At 33.7% G+C, this 23766-nt stretch overlaps 1 long non-coding RNA gene across 1 annotated transcript; it reads right to left on the reverse strand.

The window, feature by feature from the left end:
* Positions 1–18771: 18771 nt before the first annotated feature.
* Positions 18772–20173, reverse strand: LOC149552061 (uncharacterized). The gene is made up of 2 exons (XR_016353347.1): positions 19997–20173; positions 18772–19012 (listed from the first exon to the last, which is right to left on the reverse strand). It is a non-coding gene; the product is annotated as an uncharacterized LOC149552061 (long non-coding RNA).
* Positions 20174–23766: the final 3593 nt, after the last annotated feature.

Genomic DNA, 23766 nt, shown 5'->3' on the forward strand with positions numbered 1-23766 from the left:
TATTCCTATTAATTATACTTGATTGTGGAATATGTTAAAGAAGAAAAAAATGCCAGTTAATTTACAGACTGTAACTGACCTGAATTGCTTGATGTATTTTTTAAATGTTGATATGCATATACTAAGAATTTTTTGTTGCTGCAAGCCAAGCCACAACTGATAGATAGGTCAAAGCTTCCAACTATTGTGGATCCTTTGATTAAAGAGTTGTTGAACTTGAAATATCTTTAGCAAGTAAGTTGCATGCAAAATATTTCTTTTGAAGGGAATTGACATTATTTTTAAAAATACATTCAGTTTATAAAATTTTACTCATGTTTTGGTGGATAAAAACTTAACATTTTTCCACATTTCTTGCCCATTTTATTGCATATCTGAAATAAGAGATAATCTTGCCATTTTCCAATAGCTAAATGTCTCTAACTATGATTGGAATTCGGCATAAAATGTATTTTTTAGGTTAGATTGTTAGCTAGTTCTGGTTGATCACCATTTGAAAATTAGAGGTGCTAATCCTTTCATTGAAGATAAAATTTATAGTGCACTGCATATCATCACACTTACCCAAAAAAGTTGAGCCAAACATTTGATTATCTAGATTGAAAATCATTGTCCACTTCATAATCTTAGCAAGAAGAACACCATAAGTGCTTGTGAACCAAGTATTTATGATGAAGCAAGAAGGAAAGAAAAATTAAAAAATGTGTTGAGTCAAGAGATAGACATTGGAAAGAAAGCCATTGATTATAAAAAGTATTAAGATCAAGTTTAAAAATAATGTTTTAATTGACAAGCACAAAGCAAGATTAGTAGCTAAATAGCAACAAATTTTCCTTGTACATCTATGCACTATCTCCATGATTCCATGTTTGGTCCTTAGCCTCTTTGCAATAACCACATGATCGATGATTGCCAAATAGTGCCAACATACTATGTGGAAAGACCCTTTCTAGATCATATTTCAATGCAACAATTTATCAAACGATGGCGCTTTGAGGGGACAATGATCATCTTCAACCGTGTGACTTTGGCTCATTGGTTCAAATTTGTTAGAGGATATAGAAACTTACTGACTGTAAACAATAGGTATGTTCTTAGAAAAAAAACCCATATTCATTGTAAACAACAGGTATGGACTTAATACATATTTCATGAGTTGTGGTTCATAAAAACCCATACTCATGAGCTTGAATTATTTGTTTAATACCCAATGCATTGAGGTGATGCTTACAATTTGAATTCATAACAACCATTTCTCATCAACTTAAATTGTTTTTTTAGTACCCATTGCATTGACGTGACACTTACAAGGTTGAAGTATTGCAACTTCCTAGAAGGTCTGCCTACTCAATTCCATGATGATCCAACTTTCCTTGATCCTTGGGAGAATGATGCAGGAGCATCAAGGTCAAGGTTGAAGGCATGAGAAGACATTAAGGTCTCAAGATAACCAACATGACCATGTTAGAACAGTTGGTGTAATAAGACCCTGTGAAGGTCCTTTTTGATATGTTTGTAATCATTTTAGTTACATTTGAAAACATTAATTAACAAAAACCATATGTGCAGATATAAACATTAATCACAACATGTCCAATTTATTTGTAGGTATATTTTCCTGTGAAGAAAGACCACACCTAACAATACGAATCTAGAAGAAAATAACGAGACAATGGTTACATTGTGGGCTCAATTCCAAAGAAAACCTGATAAATGTTATTGTCCTTGCAAAAAGTGTAAGGGTTTAAAGAATCAAAGAATTCTAATCACAACAACCCAGAGTCATTGTAGGCAATATGGTCCTATTGAAGGGGGCCACAATTTTTGTCCATTGCTGAATGTGGATTTCCTACTGGAGGAACATGGAGGTGTGAATATCTAAGTTGAGGATAACGCTCCCATGGAAGAAGATGATAATGTGCCAGAGGACATGATTGAAGAAGATGGTATTGGGGCAAGTGATGAAGAGGCTCACAATGATGGTACTAGCGAATCTGATAATAATGATGAAGATGGTCTTGATATACCTTTACTTGAGAAGGCACACGAGCCCTTATACCTAGGATCCCAAACAACTCTACTGTCGGCTATAGTGTTGTTGGTGAACTTAAAGGTTATGAATAGCATATCCAATGTAGCAATGTCACGTATGCTAAGGTATCTCATTTTTTTCATCTTCAAGGTTAGCATACAATTACTATTCATTATATTAACAATGCATATTTGTTGTTGTAGGTTGATTAAAGAGTTTTTGTTACCACCATCAAACATTTTGCCTCATTCATATTGAGAATTATCTAACATTATGGATCAGATTGGAATGAAGTATTAGACAATACATGCATGTCCCAATGATCACATTCTATATCATAAACAATATGAATTTACAACAAAATGTCCTGATTGTCATGTTAGTAGATATCGGTCATATCAAATAACAAAAAAAGTGCCTCACAAGGTTCTTTGGTACATTCCCATTATTCCACGTTTGGAGCGGTTATTCAGGTGCGCTAGCTTGGCACAATTTATGGATTACCATGCACACAATAGAAGTCAGGATGACATTATGCAAATGCCTGCCAATGGTTCTGCATTTAAAGAGATAAAAGAAACATGGTCACACTTTAAAGAAGAACCTCATAATTTGAAACTTTCACTGGCGGCAGATGGTGTCAATCCATATGGAGATATGAGATCTGCTTACTCAATATGGCCTATTTTTGTTATTAACAATAACATTCCTCCTTGGATGCCCATAAAGAGGGAGCACATAATGTTGTCAATGATTGTGTTAGGTATTTTTTTTTATATAGTTATCTAAATTAATTTATAAATAGTGCATGAAAATGGTTATAATAATTACGTAAAGTTTATGTTCATTCAATTGCTAGGTAAATACCAAGTTAAAGATATGAACGTGTATATTGAGCCCCTAATTGACGAGTTGTTGAAGTTATGGAATGACATCACTATGTATGACATCTCTAGACCGATAGGACATCGACAATTTCAATTCCATGCAATGCTTGTATGGACAATACATGATGCCCCTGGGCTAACTCATTTTTGTAGTATGTTATATTGTTAAGATCACATATTTTGGTCTGTTATAGTGCTTACACATTACTATAAAATTCTTAAGTTGCACATGATAATTGTACATGATCCAATTATACATGATCTTTTAGGTCTTTAGACAAAGGGAAAATTGGCATGTCCAGTTTGTGGTCCGAAGATGAAATGTCATCATTCGAGAAGTTTAGAAAAGTAGGTGTTTGATGAGTTTAGACACTTTCTCCACAATAATCATAGGTGTCAAATTGCTGAAAAACATCTTTTCAATGGGAAAGAAGAGACATCATCAAGACCATGAAGAATGACATCTCATTTATGAAAGTTGGAATACGATCGACTAAATCGTCGAGGTAATGTCCAATTTTTTGTCCAAAGTTTACAATTTTTATTTCGATATTGTCTTATATTTACTAATGCTGTAACTGATGCTCGTGAAGGTCATCAAGGCATCAATGAACAACTTTCTAGAGGAATGAAAAGTTATCCTAGTCAATTTAGTAGGTTACCATACTACAAGGATCTCCCAATCGTGCATTTGTTTGATGTTATGCATATTGGAAAGAATGTAACAGAGACATTATGGAAAATATTGGATGGAAGGCGTGATAGAGAATAAATTACTAAAACTTGTACTGACATTCATGAATCTAATCATGCACTAAAAGTTTTCATTGAATCAAATAGGAATGGAGATCGCATAAATACCAGTGCCCTTCCTTGGTTATTAACAGAGCAACAAAGTGATGCAGTAAAAGAAGTCATTAAAAAAACAAAATTTCCAACAGGATTTGCTGCAAATATAAGCACTCTTCTATCAAAGAAAGGTGATTTTGGGCTAGGGTTGAAGACACATGATTGGCATACCTTCTTCAAGGTAAGTCATGTTTTCTATTTACAGTATATTTGTAAGATTGAATGTAGTACTAGTTGCATTATTTAATAATATATTGAAAGGATCATTTTTTAATGATTGTAGTTCATCCTACCTCTATCCCTTCCACAACAGTTTGACAATAGTACTAAACAAGTTATATATGATCTTGGAAAATACATGAGGTTAGAAGAGTGTTTTTTCTTAGATTTGTAGCTTTTTATCTGAAATCTATTATATAATTTTATTTGAAATCTCTTCTATGTGTTTTTGGGTGTTGAATCTCATTTAGGTGGTTATCATCTAAAGAAATTGATAAAAAAGATATAAAATATTGGAAGAGAAAAATTTCACAGCTTATGTGTGAAATGCAAAAGTGTTTACCTCCAACATTTTTCAATGCTCAAGAACACTACCTCATACATCAAGTTGAGGAGATTGAATTGTGTGGACCTGTACAAGCTAGATCAATGTGGATGGTTGAGAGGCATTTGAAATTTATGAAAGGCTTGGTTTGACAAATAGCATGTCCTGAGGGTTCTATGAAAGAGGGATATATGATATACCAAACCATGGTGTATATCAGTGAATATTTTCCAAAGTTTGCAGCAGGTATCCATCTAGATCGCATTTGGGATCCCAACTGTAATGACAAATTCAAAGGGGAGTACCTGATGGGGAAAAGTAGATTGAGGAGGGCGAGAGGTAATTATAAGATTTTTTTTGTAATTTAACAATTCTTATCCATCATCAATATATATAAGTTGTTTCTAACTGGTGTAATTGTCTTCTTTATAGTTGGTCGTGAGTGGGATGCACTACACTTGTATATTGCAAACAATCTTGATTGGATGACAGTGTGGATTGAACAGTCTCAAGAAAATGGTCACTCATTAACATGGGATGGTGTTGCATCGTTGGTTAAAGAAGCTCATCGTAATGGAGATCTCAATGTTATGCCAATGGTACTTGATCTAATATATGGCTTAAGAGATACAAAGGTATGCATAAGATTACTAATCATGAGAAATAAGTTTAATATCAACTCAGAGATCAATGAGAAGATTCTTGACATGTTTGAATAATTACAGGTCAAACAGCACAAAGCTATGTACTACCATGGCTATAAATTCCACACAAAAAAGTTAGATGAAAGGAAGAAAATCTGTGATTTTGGGATAAGTGTTGTCTTTGCGGTCACCAATATTTCATCTGGAATTGACATACATCCTCAACAATCTGAAAATTGATACTATGGCATTTTGGATGATATACTTGAGTGCGACTTTAATTCATTCAAAATAGTTCTATTTGTCGTCAAATGGTTTGGGTTACGACTGAATCGAAATGATCTCGATAGGACTGTTATTGAACACGATAGTGGATTTACTATGATTAATACAAGGTCATTTGAGTCAGTCAGAGATGAGCCCTATGTTCTTCCAAGTCAATGTGAACAAGTGTTTTACTTTGGTGTTCCAGACAAACCAGGTTGGTCATTTTTTGTTAGACATGACCCAAGAGGAAGGCTGGTAAAGTATAATGTGATCGAAGAAGAAGATATTGAAGAAGCACAAGAGGAAGTAAATGATTATTAGGAACAATAGTTACCCAGTGATGATGAAGAAGAAGATGGTGATGATTTTGGTCATGCTAACGATAATGGTGATAATGATGATGATGATGTTGATGATGATCATGATCATGTTGACGAAGATGGTGATGATCATGGCGATGATGGTCATGATGATGATAGCGATCAAGAGGATGATGATGGTGGTGGTGACGACGATGATCAAAGTGACGAGTACGATGATGGTGATGATGATGATGATGATGATGATGATGATGATGATGACATGGATGATGATCATGATGATCAATGAAATATTTAGGTACGATAAATGTCAACTATGATGGGGTCTTGTATGACCAAATATTTCTTTCCAAACCATATGTGCACATATAAACATTAAGTAGAACATGCCAAATATTGTTTTAGATATAAGCATTAGTTACGCTAAATTTTTAACTTAAGACAAATGATTTACATATACAATCTAATTTATTATTAATATTTTTTCGGTAAGTCTATTACTTTAATTTCGCTGCTGATTTCTAAGACTTACTAATTTTTTTCACAGGGTGATATGGATACACCATGTCAGACACCTTCAATAGAGGTAAACATTAATTATTGTAAATTTTAATGTTAATATAGAAAAAAATTTCCTATTATTATGTTCTTTTCTTTATGGGTTTGGAGTTATTTTGATGAAAGTATATGAATATTTGATGTCGCAACTGATAGGAAAAAGCTACAATGATCGCTGATCAAATGCAATCTGAAATATGGGCCTCATATCTACATAACATTGCCCTTAGTACTAACCTTGTATTCATCACCCAACAAATTACACAAAGATACACTGATGAGCTTGTTCAAATTATCATCAAGGGTGACAGAAGTGAGGAGAAAGAGGCACTGAGAATAGAATTGGATCGTAGAATCCAATCTTTGAAAGTAAGCAGTAATTTGACTAAAGCAATAATAGAAGTTCAATAGATATTAATATTTTATAGTATCTTATGGATCATGATCTCTAATTTTATGTGTTTTTGTATAGACATATGTGCTAGTTGCGACATCACATGTTGAACATGGTCAGGGTTATTTCATAGTACCTTCGTGTAAGTAACACTTTGTTTATTTTGATCAACATTATAACACTTACCTTTTTTTTGTCGACGTTTCTCGCTAGTATCCCATTTGATCTCTATCCATTGCAAATGTATTTGCTAACAATATTATATTCTTCAGCTCATGATGAAGTGTGGACTCCTCCTTCGGTTGGCGGTCCACTATTGTCTGTTGCATTGTTAGCAACAAGGACCATGCAAACATTATCGTCTATGCCCAGTAGAACTGGTAAAACCTTGTTTTGCTATATTTTGTAATGTGCTATATTTTGTAATGTCTTTCTACAAGTTGATGAAAAATGAAGTAGCACATTAGTGCTTAAATGATGTCTACAGAAGCTTGCATACACACAAACACATGCATACACACACACCACGCATACATACATACATACATATATATATAGCCACACATAGAGAGACATGGACATAGGCAAGGAGGTAGACCAACAGAGAGAAGTACTAAAATTGTCATTTAATTGTTATGATGTTTTAGTTGATAGAGCAACAAACAGTAGTACTACTGAAGCTGATCCATTTCCTGGAGCAGTTTGTGTGATTAGTACTGGTTTGTATGAAGGGACATTGTTGCTGAATAAGAAAACTATGTTTCCATTAAGAGAACGAAAGCTTCCAGGTGCTTTAAAATTGATATTTTTTAAAGTGTAAATTTAGTTTACTTTTACATTACTCATTTTGGACTGATAAATCCTTTATGTTTTTGTAGGTAATAATGCTTTCTTTGAACATCTTTTTCATATGACATTGAGACTGTTTGGACCCACCATACGTAAAAGGTACGTAGTTTCATATCATTACTGCATAATTTTTATTTTCTTCTATTTATTGTAATATATTAAAGTTATTGATCTAACAATCTATTTATTTTTAAAAAGGTGGAATTTACAAGCTAGGCAATTAAAAAATTAGCTGATTGCATCCATTAAGGAGAAATTTGGGAAAAACATTTTTTACACTGACCTACTTCTGAAAAGAGCAGCAAAGCATATAAAGACTATGAGGGATCAATATAGAAGGGGTCTTAAGGATAACCCAAAGTAAAACCATCCTCCTATGATTCCACCAATGTAGTGGAATGAAATAATAGAAGATGCAAAGGAGAAAAGGCTATGTGAAGATAGAGATAATGAAGCAACACAGGGCAAAAAGAGGTATTTCATTATAGTATTAAGTACATTGCAATCATGCACTAATTATTGATATTTGTAAATATATAATCTAAGATGTTTGAAATTGTTCATAGATTGTAGGACACATTCGTGGCTACAAAAGCGAGAATAGAAAAGGTTGGCCAACACAAACTTGGCTCTAGTGGCTATATGAATCTGCAGTCTCGACTTGTAAGTAGAGAAATGAATTTTGTTTTTTTTTTATAAATATAATGTTGCAAATAGTTTTTTTAATGAAACCATACATGGAAAACTGATGTTATCAAGAAAAAACCATAAGGCACAGATTTCAATGTGGAGGTCACAGATGAAGATAGAAAAATTGCCTTGAAGGAAGGCTATAAAGTTGCGGTTGCATGCCTACATGAAGAATCTATAAGCCTTGCCCAAGAATCCAGTGCACCAAATGATATCTCACAGGTAAATTGGTCAGATGAAAAGTAAATGAAATTAAATAGTTGAGAAGATTCTTTTTTGGTATTAGTTTTAAACGTAAATTGAGTACATAACATTTTACTGCAGCCTTCATATCCTACCACAGAACTTGCTCCTGAAAAAGGCCATGATGTGCATTATAGTGGTGGAGGTATTAATTTTCTATTGGAAATTAATTATGCAATTATGAATACAATTTAACATCTTCAATTGGAATTTGACGTGTATCCTTTTTTTGAATATTTCAGAGCATGTTGAACATCATGCTGAAGGATTGGACCATGTTCCAAGTGTTCAACATGTTGACATGGTGGTAGATCAAAATTTTAATGTACATGATGTGGCATTGTTAGGTAAGAAAAATGCATTTTATGTTGTACTCGTACTTAATTACAAACTTGTAACAGTTAGAAAAAGAAAAAGAGTATGCCAATTTATCGCATTCACTTGTTCTTGCAACAGAGCCCCCTTTAGTGTAGCAACCTCCTACTCCTCCAAAGAGAAGGAGCCATCGTAATTTGACATTACACGTGCCAGAAGAGGAGGAGAATGAAGTAGATATGGATGTCCCTATGAGTGCTTTTCTTAAGAGAGCTCAGAAAAAAAAGAAAAAGAAATGATGTTTTAAAAATCTTCTTTGATAAACCTTGTTGGATAATGAAAGAACTTTGTTTTAAGTAATTATGTATGAATGATGCGTATTAATGCAAATTTTTATTTTATGTTAATGAATATTTTTATGTGTTAATGAAGTTTTGATTAGTCTTGTGTATTAATGATTTTTAAATCATATTAATGAATGTTATGTGATTGTATTGATTGAATCTTATAGTTCATAAATGGATGAATTAATGAATGAAGTATGTAATTAGATGATAATGGGTACTTTAGATTGATGTTAGGGGGAGGGGGGTGAGGCCAGATGAGCTTCCACCTTCACGTGGTTGGCCTTGTTAAGTAGAGAATATTATAGTATTCTTGAAACCAAGTGAAGCTCAAATTTGTTAATTCTTCAAACACACATCCCAATTCTCTTTAATGCAACTAAAGTTTTTTCACTTGTAATAGTCTCATTGCAGTCATCTTTTGGTTCCTTGAACATATAGTTCTTGCTTAGTTTAAATCCCAATTATTAGATATATGTCCACATTGGAGTTAGTTTGGCATAGAAACCTGCATATTTTATTATATATATTTAGTCAACTGAAAGCAATGTAGAAAGCATTCACATAGTTGATGTCTAACAAAAGAAGACAAGATGCATATACTATTTAGCATGGAAATCCTTGTAGGTGAATTGTGTGTATATGTACACACACACACATATATGTATGTATGTATATAACTTCAAACAAATGTGTAGACTCAATTAGCAAGAGCCACCAACCTCAAATCCTACAATGTAGAAGGAACTGACCTTTGAAATGAAAAGTGTTTATAATATAGGTAGATTTACCATAGATCTCCTTCAAGGTCTTCAACAAATCTGCCTTGTACTTATGAATAATCCACCAAGATTTGAAATATTTTTTTTCAATAAATGCTCTAAACTTGGAATATACCTTCATAAAAATTCTGCCTTAGATCTGCTCATCATATTCAAAATAAGCCTTCACATGTCTATTCACTTAGGTCTAATTTAGGTCTTCCACAAATTTGGCTTATAATTATGCTCTTGAATCTCTTAGAATCTTCTTTGTATTCAAATGATATTTAATGAATTGATTGATACAAATTTCCTCATACTTGAATCCAAATATCATTGTCATTGTCAAATATAACACAGACATAAAATCATTTTGGTTATTTACTTCTTATACATGTTAGTCTTATCTTTTTGGTTTTCACAAGTCATGCACTTATGCATCTTTGGGATATCCACAAGCTATTAGAGATGTTTGGATGGTTCATGTCCTCTTTTTTTTGTGTTGTTTGTAGGGTTTTTGCCATGAAGTCTAAGGATAGACATGTTGGATGTTTGTGATAGACATGTCCACCTATAAGAAAAGTATCAAATGTAGAAAAAATGCAAAGAAAAGCTTGTAAGGGTTTTAGGTGTCTTTAGGCCTAGTACAGCTTGTAAGGGTTTTAGGTGTCTTTGGAAGGGTTAGTGAAATTATAAAACCTTTGAAAAGGTTAGTGAAATATATTAAAGGCATATATGATTGTAAGTTGTCGAAGTTGACACTTTGTGTCAACTAGACAACAAATTTTAGTTTATAACTAACTGGTAACAGTCAGATAGGTAGATAGTAGTGGTTGTTTACTATTGTTTGGTTATTTAGAAGGGATTTTTCGAGTGTTTGGGGGAGAAGTAGAGTTAGGGTGGTGAGATAAGGCATTGTGAAAAAATTATAATCAATAAAATAATCCTGCTCTCTACAATTCAGTCTCTGTCCTATGGAACAGTGAGTTCCTATGATGTATCAAATACATTTTGACTAATATTTAATGTGAGAAAATTTTAGTATTTTTGTTATCTTGTCCATGCATTCTTTTAATTTTCATTGCAGGTTGAGTAAGGAATAATAGACTAGTGCATTCAAACTAGTGACTGGTTAGGCACAGTCAACTGTACTTATTCTAAAGTTTCCAATGTAGATTCTCTCCTACCACCTGTAGTCACTGTTATTGGTGGGAGATAATGAGGTTGTGATAATTTATTTGTACTATATTAACCAAATGTAGGAGAGTGGGAAAACTTGGTGCAAGTGCAATGTTGGATGGTAATTGCTGATGGAGGTTTAGCCTGGATTAGACATTAGTCTCATAGACAGTGGATCATTTCATGTTTGAAGATGTTTGGGGGGTGAATCATTCATGTTTGGGGGGTGTCTCTATTACCAAAAATGAGACAGTAGAGCACTGCTAGTGTTATGGCGGGCAAAATATGTCTTTCATTGTGATAGACTATTTCTAAGTCATCTGTGTTGTTTCTTGCTATTGTCAAGCAGTCTTTGTTTTCCTTGAGACAATGAACAAAATTATCTACCATTTTTGCTAATGATAAACTTTTGACTTGAATAATGATAAAGTTTATTAGTAATCATTATAGTGGAACAACTTTTGACTTGTTCAAAAATTTTAGTCGAAGGTGTTGGAATTGATAGTGAACCGCAAGCTCCTAGAAATCACCTACAACCAAAATGCATGTTACATCTGTGTCTGAGAGAGAATATGATCCAAAAAGCATGCCTACTTTGGTGATTTGGCTATTATTGCAGCACTACAAAGTGTCTTATAGTGTTTCTCATTTTCTTAAATACTAGGCAATTAGTTCATGATTTCATCATATCTTATAGTGGAACAACTCCAAGAATCTTGGGTAAATTGCTTGCTATAAGACTTTCTTGTATAGGACACTCAATAATGTGGGCTAAGTGGTGGGCACAAAGAGGAACAAGAAAGGATCTGTACAAGTGCATGGTGTAGTAGAATTCAAAAATGAAATTATCTTAGTTTCATTCTTATTCTCCTCTGTTACCCTCACATACATACACACCTCACTTAAATTCATCAATGCTCTTAAACTTATACACATCCCTTATCAGCAGATCTGGTCATAATTCTCCTAAAATTTACAAATATTCCTGGAAATAGCAACTACCTAAGACTTAGGAATCAGATATAAATGAGTTGAGACCAACATTTATAATTCTTGAACAGGATTGAAAATAATTTTGATTTTGTAAGATGATTTGATATGCAGCAGTAGAATTCATCCTTGTTTACTTCTGATTTATAGGAGCAGTGCCTTATCCATTGGGCAAGAAATTGACTATTGGTGGGAGATCTAATTCAAATAACTTGTATAAGAATTAATCAACTGCAATCACCCATCTCCATTCTTATGCAATATCCCTTTTATGAACTCATAAACCCTACTGATTTACTGAAGCATTTATATAATTGCTTGAATTAAAAGCAACAATAAAACCAGCATACAACCCATCCAGACTGCATGCAGCCAAATAAACCTTATTTAAATAACTTCAAAGTAAACAAACCCATAAACTGGAGATAGAAATTGATGATCCACAGATATAGTGTAAATACCCCTTTGTATTATCCTTTTCATATGACTAATACAATAAACAATAGAAAACCAATTGAATGCCCAGAATAGATTGCCATTTCTGTCATTTCAATTTGCTTATTAGAAAGTACAATGGAAGTAAACTCAAAACCTCTACATACTATTTGACCGACTAAATATGTACTCTTCTTGAAAGAAATAAAAAATTGCACAAGTCTCGGACCATCATAATGCCTTGAAAACTCATTTATATAGCATGAGTTGCAACAAGCAAAGGGTAATTGTGATCTGACAAGTGTCCAAGGAACAAAGAATCATGCAAAAGACAAAAACAATCACAATAGAATGCCAGGCATATCAAATATTCCTTCAGGTAGGCTTGTTCCAATTTTTGTTGTGAATCATCAACTTCTGATTTGTCTCTCATTATTTCGGCTCCTCAGAATACATGGCTACCATGCTGGCCAAAGAAGGATGATCTTGTGATACCTCCAAATCGGTTTTCTCCTGTGGGTTCTCACTGCTTTCACCCTGAGCAGGCATTATTATCTTTTCCCCTTCTTCTTTTTTTAGTTCTGGTGTAGAGGTGTCAATAATCTGCACCTCGCCTTCTAGTTTCTCATAATCATCTGAACTGTCCTCCTCTAACTACTTGTCCAATAGAAGATCTGCCATCCAAGTGTCAAATTTTATATCATCCAGCTAGCTGAACTGTAGAATATCATTTTTCTTTTTTAAAATATCACTAGCCTCCTTTTCAAAACCAACAAATTCTTGCTTCAAAGAATCAAAAAATAATTGGAATTTAACCAATTCCTCTGTCATGGTGGCCCACCAGGCATGCCCCTTTTCATTAATAACTTTATTTATCCTTGTGTAGAAAAGGTCATCCAATTATTTACTCCACTCTTCCTTATTTTTCAATTTCTTCTTTCTATCCAAGGCACAAGGAAATAGATCAATTTTTTGATTCTTGTACTTATTCAAATAAGAAACAATTTTTAGTTGCAGAGCAACTCTCCTATTATCAAAATCTGACAGGTCATTAGCAATATCATACAATTTTTCAACATGGTCATGGGAAGAATTTATAACTGAATAACATAGAAGGGTGATTTCCTTTTCCCTTCTTACCCATTTATTAACAATATTCTTTAGGGTATCATCATGAGTTTTCAATTCCTCCCATATATCTATTACTTTTACCAACTGATCAAAGAATAAGGGCCACTCAATTTTGTCTGCTAAATACATTAGAGCCTTTCTAAGCTTATCCTCATACTGTGTATTTAACTCTACATGTAAGGCCCATAGTTTGCTCTTCTCTTCTTCAAATTCCTCGGCAATATAATATTTAGGCTTTTGAGGTTCGTCTGGTATCTCTACAAGGGGGGTGGATGTAAAAGGTTCCACTGGAGGACGGGGGTTATGTTATTCTTGGCCTTGTGGATTTTCCCATTGCCTTGTTTTCAAGTTCAATTCTCCTTTTTACCTCCCTATTATAGGCCTCAAGAAGTGTTTCATATTTATTCTGTAACTCAGACATAACCTATTCCTCCTTCTTAGCAGTGGCCAACACAAACTTAGAAGAATCCACATTCCAATATGCTTCCTGTACATGTGAAGTGTCAGCAACCCTTCTTACAAGTATATTTCCCATCAAACCAGACTCATTTGATTGTGATGGTGTGGCTCTAGATCCCTTTCTCAACGACCAACTGACCAATGCAGCTTGATCTTCAATGAATGAAGTGCCTTGGAAGTCTCTTCTATTTGGGTCTTGCAACTCCAATCTACTTGAAACAGAATTGAAAATTAATGCATCTGCAATATCCCAATTGGGCAATAATAAAATGTTAGATGCCTTTATCATTTTCCTCCCATCCTCAGGGCTTATATTCTGCAATTCCTTCATCATTTCTTCTTTAGTTTGGTTTTGCATGGAAGTTTCATCCATTTCTGGATGCTCTGTTTTCATCTTTTTACATTTCTCCTCGAAAATGTTCATGTTTGTCCTCCATGCAAACTGTTGAAAAGCCCTTGATTTCACAAAACTGTCATCAGTCAAAAATTGATGACTTGCCTACTCAAATACAGGGTCCAACTCCCTGCCTCTATAATCAACTATTGTTAGATCCAAACTTGGGAGAGGAAGTTCTGGAGGGTTACCCTCATCTAATTCTGCTTGAGTAATAAAAATATCTCCCTGTGATCCCATTTGTTCAACCTGTTCACCAGTGAGCTGCTCTTCTCCAATCCTCAAAGGGGACTGGGTGGGTGAATATTCCTCATCTTGAGGCCTTTCTTCTGTCATTATCTTTTGCCTCTTAGGACTAGGCTCTTCAGGTCTCTCCTCTTGGGCTATACTGGTAGATCCTATTATTTGTTTGCCCTTGTCTATAGGAACCCTTTTATTCTAAATTATAGTAATATCCGGGCCTCTTTTGTACAATTATTTTATTAGTTCTCACATTTGGAGTGAAAGCCAACCTCCTCATGACCTCTATGGCTTTATCAAGATATGAATCAATAAAAAAATATTTCTTTTCATTCATGACCTGCATTATTTTAGGGAAGGTATTCATGAGCTTACTTATTTTGTCAGCCTCTGTAATAGCATTATCGAAAGGATCATATTTATTATCAAAACAATAAATGAATTCTAAGACCCAGGAATAAACTCTCCATTTTTCCTTTTTAGTTTCCTACTCTTGCAATAAGAATTCATTCCTTATAATATCCTCTGGATAATAAGAATCATGCTTGACCGGTCCCAACTTGATTCTATGCCTCAACATCTGATTGAAAAATCCCTCAGAATCACAAAAACAGGGATGAGAGACATCCATCATATACTGCTCCAAAATTTTATGCAAAAAGATCCATCCCCCTTTTGTAATCACAAACTGATGGGCCAGTGTGCAGGTAGGGAAAATTGACCCTAATTGCCTTTTCAACAAAAACATTTCTTCCACTCCCCCTAACTGCCATAAAACTTCAGCCATTCCCACCTTCAAAGGAACTTGGTAAGGCAAAACATGAGGGTTCCCCTTGAAACCATAGATTCTAAAAATAGTAGAAATAGGGTGGGGGATGATATCTCCCCAATTATGTGAAACTTTCAAGTCATGGGGGTTATCCATAGGCCTGATGAGACTCATTAGTACCCTAGGGATTCTGGGATTGTCACTCAATATGAGGCATCTCAATTTAGTAGCAAAATATCTATCAAATCTGACAAAACTAGCATTACTTGCATCGCAGGTCATATTTGCACTCCATAACTAGACTAGCAGTATTTCCCCATTCTCCTCTCTGTTTAGTTCCATCTCATTACCAAAATATGTCACTCCTTTGAACAAAAACATATGCATTAATATAGAGTAGTGACCAAAAGTTTTTTCCACCTTGCCCTTTGCAATCCCAACTAAACCAATGTGAATTTCTTCAGCCAAAAAGGAAGCAAAATCAAAATAACATCTACACCGAAGGAAGCAATTTGAACCATAATGTACATGAAACCAATGGGCATAAATTCTTGCTTATCTTCACCAAAAACTCGGCATAAGGTCCTGTATATCTCTACAGCCTGAGAAGTGAAAAGACTCTTCTTAGAAGGCTCTCTAGAGGCTATAGTAATTACTGGCAAAGTTCCTATTGTACCAATATGTTCGCTTAGTGCACCTCCCCTAATTACATCCTTCTTTGCTTTATATTCATTCTCTAATTCTAGCAGATTGATTTGCACATGGTAGTCTAATAATGGTTCCAGGTGAAAAACCTCTCTAATTTCTTCAAGAGTAATTGAGACCAGAGGCACACCATCCTTTCTTCTTACAACCCTAATGGCTTGGTCATAATTCTTAGCAATGGCTTCAAGCAAATCATAATCCATGAAAACACTTGGGACTACTAACTTTCCCAAATCAAAATTCTAGACATTAGCATGTGGGGCAAACAACTTTCTTTTCGAAAACCACTTTTTAAACAAGATGAGGCCAGTTTGAGGAGTTGTTGCATCCCTAACCCAGTTCCCCTTGTCATATAGGCCATCACCAATTTTAAGCATAGGGTTTAAGGAAATTAACTTTTTAACTTATGTAGGCTGTATAGTAGATTCTGGGAGTAATTCTAATAAATCATCATGGACATTCCTATCCATATAATTAATTTTCCCAGAGAATGGTTTCTTAGGAGGCATTTTGACAGTATTGAGAGAATTGGAATGCCACATAGGTTATAATATGAGTACTTACTTGACTTGCTGAACTTGTTCTTCTCTGAACTTCTAAAATTTCTCTCGAATGATAGAAGAATAGTTTCATGTCTTTACCAGGCTTAACACGACACAATCAATCAGGCTCTTGTGCTCAAAAAATTTGCAATCTCTATTCGCGTGTGACTGGAATTAATGAAAATCTCTATGTCAGTCTTTTTTTCTCCCACATGTGAAGCTTTCACTTATCATAAATGCGCCAAACAGAAAAACAAAGTGGCGTCACACTTTCTTTTTTAAACTTGTGCTTTTGATCCTTGAAAAAACCTACGATCTGGAAATTACAACTAAGCTGACTCAGCTTTCTTCTTAACACATTGGTAGTCAAGCCAATAAAACACCTCCACCTCTACCTTTCCTTCAAGGCTGGCGGTTCAAACTGGGCCCATGCATGACTACGCACACGTGTCATCAACTCGCTAACTCGTTATACATAATTCTCGAGCACCTTTCCACAACGAGCTAGCGATGATCACTAATCTTACTTTAATCGTGTGGTAGACAATTGAAACAACCTTTAAGAACACGATGGTGGGTCCATTGCTCGTTACCTCGGTATACCTAATTTTTGCACATCTCTTTATAGTGAGTCAATGAGTGTCATCGATCCAAACTTGATCTTGTGGATAGCAATTTTACTTCAACAGTAGTGGGCCACACTCACTAACTCGCTATACTTAACTTCCAAGCACTTCTTCATAGCGAGTCAACGCCACCCTTTGATCTCGGCTCAATCTCATGATCAAAAATCTTCTTACCTAGTACATGGGAAGTGGGTCCATGATATTGTTGTCCATGATATGGGCCCTACAGATTTCTACCAAGCATTGGTCGAAAGTTTGACCAATGAATGGCAGGAAATGCGCTAACAATGCCAACATTTTTTGACCACCGTATTCATCAAAGTTTTGACCAACCTACTGGATGGTCAAATTTTTGACCAAAAAGATTTCAAATAGTGTCATCTAGTTTTCCACCATGCATTGGTTGAAAGTTCGACCAATGAATGGCAGAAAATGGCTCAACAACCTAGACATTTTTCGACCAACGTATAGGTCAAAATTTTGACCATCCAATATGTTCATCAAATTTTTGACTAAAAAATTATTGACCAATTCATTGGTCGAATTTGGTCGAAGATTGGTCAAAAAATGGGTCAAAATTTTTACCAATAAAGGTCGAAAATTGAGCCCAGATGTACTAGTGTCTGTAGTTCATTCTTTCTTAAAATGTTTGTAACTTTTCATGATGTATGTCTCTCTACTTACAAAGAAATTAAAAGATTAATAGTTTTGATCATTCACATTAAACTATAGTCAAATTATTGCTCTACCAAAGCACATAAGGCAGGAAACAAAGAGATCAACCAGTGTATTTAGGTGACTTTTGTGGTCTTTTGATGATACCAATCTTACACACAATTGAATGGAAATGACCTAGAGTTTGAATTGAGGTTAAAGTTTGCACCTAAGACTGTATGTTAAGTCTAGGTTAACTTTCATATCTTGTAATAGTATTTATTGAACCTGTCTCTTAAAAGTATGCCTTTCATCGTCTGTTTCAAGTGTTCTCTTTTCTGCTTTTAGTTTTTTGAGTGTTCATTTTTATGGATGGTGGATGGAGGTAAAGATACCTATCACTCATATAGTTCTCATAATTTTGAAGACTACATAACATGCAGTCAATTCATGTATTACGATCTGGTAAAGTCTAGCAACATCAGGAAGGAGAATCCAACAAGGTAGTAGGGCTGAGACTGAGCAGAATGGTCAATAATAGAGATTTAACTCCACTTGGCAAAGAAAGAGAAGAACCAAAGTTAAAACAAGTGGTTATCCAGTTAAAGAATGTGTGTTAAACACAAAATCATGTTAGGTAAGACCCAAGTTTCATATCCCTTATTAGAAGGGACATAAAAATGATAGCAAGGATTCAAAAGAGATACAAAGATAAGAAAAAATGACCTCTCGAAACATACTACAAGGCATGCTAGTAACATCATGAATGGCTTAAACATAACAAACTAATGCTTCATTCCTAGAGTAAAAGTGTTAAATAGTCAAAGTTTGACTTACTTTTCCAAGCTTAATTTCTTGGTTAGTGTGTGATGTGATAGGCTGGCCGTAATAGCATAGAACCCAGTTGATCCAAAACTAATGAAAGACATATATAGCAATGGTTGTTCATGTGACAAATTCTAAGTAGCTAGAGATATGCAATTAAAGCTAAACAAGACTCCATCATAATTCATATAACCATGCTTACAACTGGCTAGTACATTACACTCGAGAAGAACCAAACAATACATTTTGAGTAGAAAAGCCCAAGATTGTAGCTAAAGAGGGCCACTATAATAGGAGAAGAGTGAATGACGCAAACAAGAAAGATGAACACCAATATAATTTCAACAACGATAATTGTCTCGTCATCTGTAATTCAAGGAAACCCATTATGAACTTCATCTAGAGTAGCACCAACAATTTAAGAACTTCAAAGACTACCCTGCTAAAGTTATACATCTTTACCATAAAATTATCAAGAGGAATACAAATAAATACATAAATAGTTCAAAATACCGACATGTCTATAATGTTTTTAAACAACATACATTTACGAAAATTGCTCAATTACTTTACTTATGAGCAAAACTCTCAAGCACATTTTTGATCAAGATGGTCTCAAACTTCAAACAATTGATCCAAAATGCACACCACAAAAATAAAGCAATAAATGCCTACATGAATTACATAACTAGAAAAGAAAAACATAATCTAGAAATCTTAAATTTATAAGAAGAATCATAAGACTGGAGCATCGTGAGCACCAATAATAGGGACCATCTATTGGAAGGGATAGCACTAACAATTTGAGAAGCGAAACAAGAGATGCCCAACACACATAGTTTCCACACTTCAATTGGGAAACAACATATTATAATCATAATATTGTCAAGTAGTGAAAATCCTAAGAGGAAAGCAGAGGTTTTGGAAACCCTAATCTCTTAAACTGGCATTTCCAAACCCTAATATCATATATTCATTTCCTTTTGCTACTCTCCATTCTAAGACATAGGAGTTAAGAAGAGGAGATAGATTAGGGTTTTTTGAATCAAGAGAAAACAATAAATAGAAAAAAAACCACAAGCATAGAAGAGAAACCCTGAAATTGGAAAAGCCCTTTGACTGTCTGAAACAAACAGATAATAAACAAACAAGAACAGAAAGAAATTCTCATAATATTTTTGAAAATAATAGAATCAATAACATTCATACACAATATAATCCAAAAACAATCTATCAAAATACTAAAAAAATTGTTTCCACTACTTTTGGATATGCTAAAAACATCAACAAATAAAGAAGACATTTTTGACAAAAATAAAAAATCGAATGGGAAAAGCAAAACATGCTTACCTGAGAAGGAAGAAAGCCTGTATAATATCTCCTCTCTAGTTTTCATAACCATAAAATGTGCTGAACCCTGTATTTGTAACTTGTGAACACCAACATCCACAAAGAACAATAAAAAATCACCCATCAATTAAGGGATTTGTAGATTCATAAATTTAATGATTACATTGTTTACTTAGAGCAATGAAGTTACACATACACAACTCCATCAACTCAAACAAAGACTTGCCTAAAAAATTGTCATCTATTAATTGTTTTTCTTTTACTAAGATCATCATTCCTATACACTATAGTTCAAATTACATAATTCATCTTTGATATGCTGCCCTGAATAGAGTGTTAAGTCATTATGGCCTAGCTATTTATATTGAGTAGTTGTTCACAGACCATTTAGCAACTTTGAATTCATGTAAACTCATAGTAGGTGGAAAAAGCTTTCAATTTTTGTGCTTATCCAATAATTACATCCTGTCATTCCATAAATGTATATCTTTGCAATACCTAATCACACTTGCATTCAGGCTTTGTGTAGTCTACTACTGGTATAGAATATATTATTCTTTTCATTTGTGTACTATTTTCTCTTTTAATATTTTGGTGGACTACTCTAGTTGCAACTTTCTCGCCTTGCCTTCCAAGCGTGAATAGATACAGGGACCGTAAGACGATAAAATAAAAGATGATTACAAAGGGGAAAATAGAAATTTTTGCCATGGATCTTTGTACCAAGAAAAATAAGTCGACATTCTTGTCACACAGACTCTAGACACAATATCTAAGTTGCTGCCAAGATATTATTTGGTTTCTTGCATAGGCATAGTGATTGTACCAGTATGATTAGCATAGACATTAGCATGGTGTAGTCTGGAATCTTACCTGGTCCATGGAAAATAACATCTTTACATTTTCAATGCTCTAAATTAGTGCCATGTCATCCATTGGAAATAAAGATTGACTTGAATTATGTGTTGAAATTGATATAGACATCGATATTTTTAATGTTCCCAAGGCTAAAAATAGCTTGTATGGTTTTCTTTCGAGGTGTTGAAAATTCTCATTTAATCACTTGCTTTTATCCTAAGGGCCTTAGGGGATCAATCTATGAAAAGTTAGCAAACGGTCAAAGTTACATACACTAATTTTGTCAGCTATAAAAAAGGAATTTCATCACATTGAGCATTGCTCAAACGTATTATTTCACTGCCACCAGTTCACATTTGTAGCCCTATAATTTTCTATACACTATATACCTCTTACCACAAGATAATGTTGCAGTCTTTTCATGCTTTTTAGTCACAATCCATAGACTTACCTACTTACCTACTTTCTAAAAAATAGACTTCAAATAAATGCTTGTTTGACAAATCAGTCACTTTAAGGGATCAACTTTTGAATTTTTTAAAAATAAAACTATAAAAAATTGATACAAAACTCCACAACACTGACTGTTCACTGTACAATCATATGTGAAAAATGCTTTACAATTTTTTTAAAAATTCAGAAAATGAAACAACAATATAGAAACATTCTTGAACAAAGCAGTTGTGAAAAAATCAAATGATTTCATTGGCTAACAACAAAAGACAAAAATAACATGCACTAGATGTTATAGTATGCTGCCTACGGTAGGAACTAATAAGCTATTTCCTACATATTTTTCAAAAAAAAATTGACCTAATTTACTAATTTTCTCGAAGTGTTGAAGTCAGTTGATGTTCAATTGGTAATGAACCTCTGATGAGTTAAACTCATATTTGAAAGTCTTAATGATTAAAATATGTATTACAATTATAGTCATTGGAAAGCTTGCTTTGAGTAGCACATTTTGACATTTTTTATTTTATAATAGGAGATCATTTATCTATAATAATGGGTATCGAAAGAGAAAAATAAAATAAAAAGAAAAAAAGGCCCAAAAAATATAATTTTGTATGTTCACAACGAATGTAGTGTTCGCAGTGAACATATTATGTATGTTTTTGCAAACACATATTCACAATGAACATGCAGTCAAAAAATTTCTAGCAGCTAGAAATTGAACTTGATATGTTCGTGTGAACATATAAAGTTCTTTACATTCGCATAAAAAAACAAAAATGTTGACGTCGACTTTAGACAAGTTAGCTTAAAAATAGTGAAGCCATACTACGAATTTGTATAGCGGCATTTTTATATAATTATTGTACAAAATTTATGTTGAGGCAAGGAGTAAATTTTTTTTTTTTATGATTTTATAATGGGAAACAAGAAAGGAAGGCAAAACAAATATGCAAGGAAGAGATCTGCTGAAGCAAAACAAAGAAATCTTCAGAAGATTGTGGTACGTTATCATTGAATTAAACAAGATATGTAATTATATATATTAGTTTCTTTTATGATTTTGAATTTAATTATGTTTCAATCTTATTTTTTATCTAATTTGATTTATTTATAAATTTGTTGCAACCAATCAACAAGGTGAAGGAAATGTTGAAGAAGGCTCGACATAAGTATAAGAAGTGGAGTTGGGAGAGAGGTTAGGAACACTCCCTACAAAATCTCAAATAATGAATGTTGAAGAAGGTTCAAGATCGCTCCCTACAGAGGTTCAAATAATAGAAGTTGGAGAAGGGTCAGAATCTTTCCCTACAAAATCGTAAACAATGAATGTTGGAGAAGGTTCAAGATCTCTCCCTATAGAAATTCTAGTAACACAAGTCAGAGAAGGGTCGCGATTAGGTGCAGGAATTGGTATAGATGAACTCCTAAATATTGCCCAATCTATAAAGAATGTTATTTCTCCAAAAAAATAAGATCATTTACTTAAAATGGATGTGGATAAATTGAGAAGACTTGCAGCTACTGTTCAACCATTAAGTTTGTCTAAGAAAAGGTCAATGAATAAGAAGATAAGAGAAATTATGACTCAATTTGATAACACTAAAACACTTGAACAAGCTCAGTTACTTTCACTTTTGCTTACATAAAAGAAGTTGCAAGATGCATTGAAATTGTTAGGTATAGACACAAAATCAAAGAAGAGAAGATTTTCTAGCATGCAAACTGATCCGATTGAAAATGTTAAACAAGGTTTGAGAAACATAGGAAAATACTCTCAAACTAAAGATAAGTCCATTGCAAGAAAAATGATGTTTATGTCTTTTGTAAATAAGAATATGACCCAAAATAGACAAATATCATCAATTTCATCTGAAATGGGTTTTAGTAGGAAAACAATGAGAAAATATGTTAAGAGAAGATTAATTGTGGATGACAGTACTATGGAGGGCAATTGGGAAATCATGTGTAGAGCACCTCATTCTGATAGGATTGAAGAGTCATTAAAAAATTTAGTCATATCATTTTGGATTGAAGATGTTACTAGGCATACGATTACATTTGGTCAATATGAACATCATACAAAACATTGGTTGGACACAACACAACATGAGTTATATGTGTTATTTTGCAGTTAACATCCTAATGTAAAAGTTTGGCAAACGTTGTTTGAAAACTTAAAGCCATACTTTGTGAGGTCAAACAAATTGTTTGAAACATGTTGTTGTCATCATCATATTGAGTTTGATCTCCACTATCAGGTATTTTGAAAGTTTGTAGAAGACACATATGGTTTTCATGCTGCTCCTCCTAGGTAGAGAAATGAGTTTATATCATCCATTCTATGTGACAAAATAGATGATCCAGCTGGTCAAATAAATTGCATCAAAGAATTATTTGAAACATGTGGTGAATTAGCTCTATTTCCTTTGAAAATTGAAAATATTGATGCAACA

The sequence above is a fragment of the Cupressus sempervirens genome, chromosome 6 (assembly GCF_028749045.1).
Source record: "Cupressus sempervirens isolate cs-2001-9-10 chromosome 6, ASM2874904v1, whole genome shotgun sequence".
NCBI classification, from domain to species: Eukaryota; Viridiplantae; Streptophyta; class Pinopsida; order Cupressales; family Cupressaceae; genus Cupressus; species Cupressus sempervirens.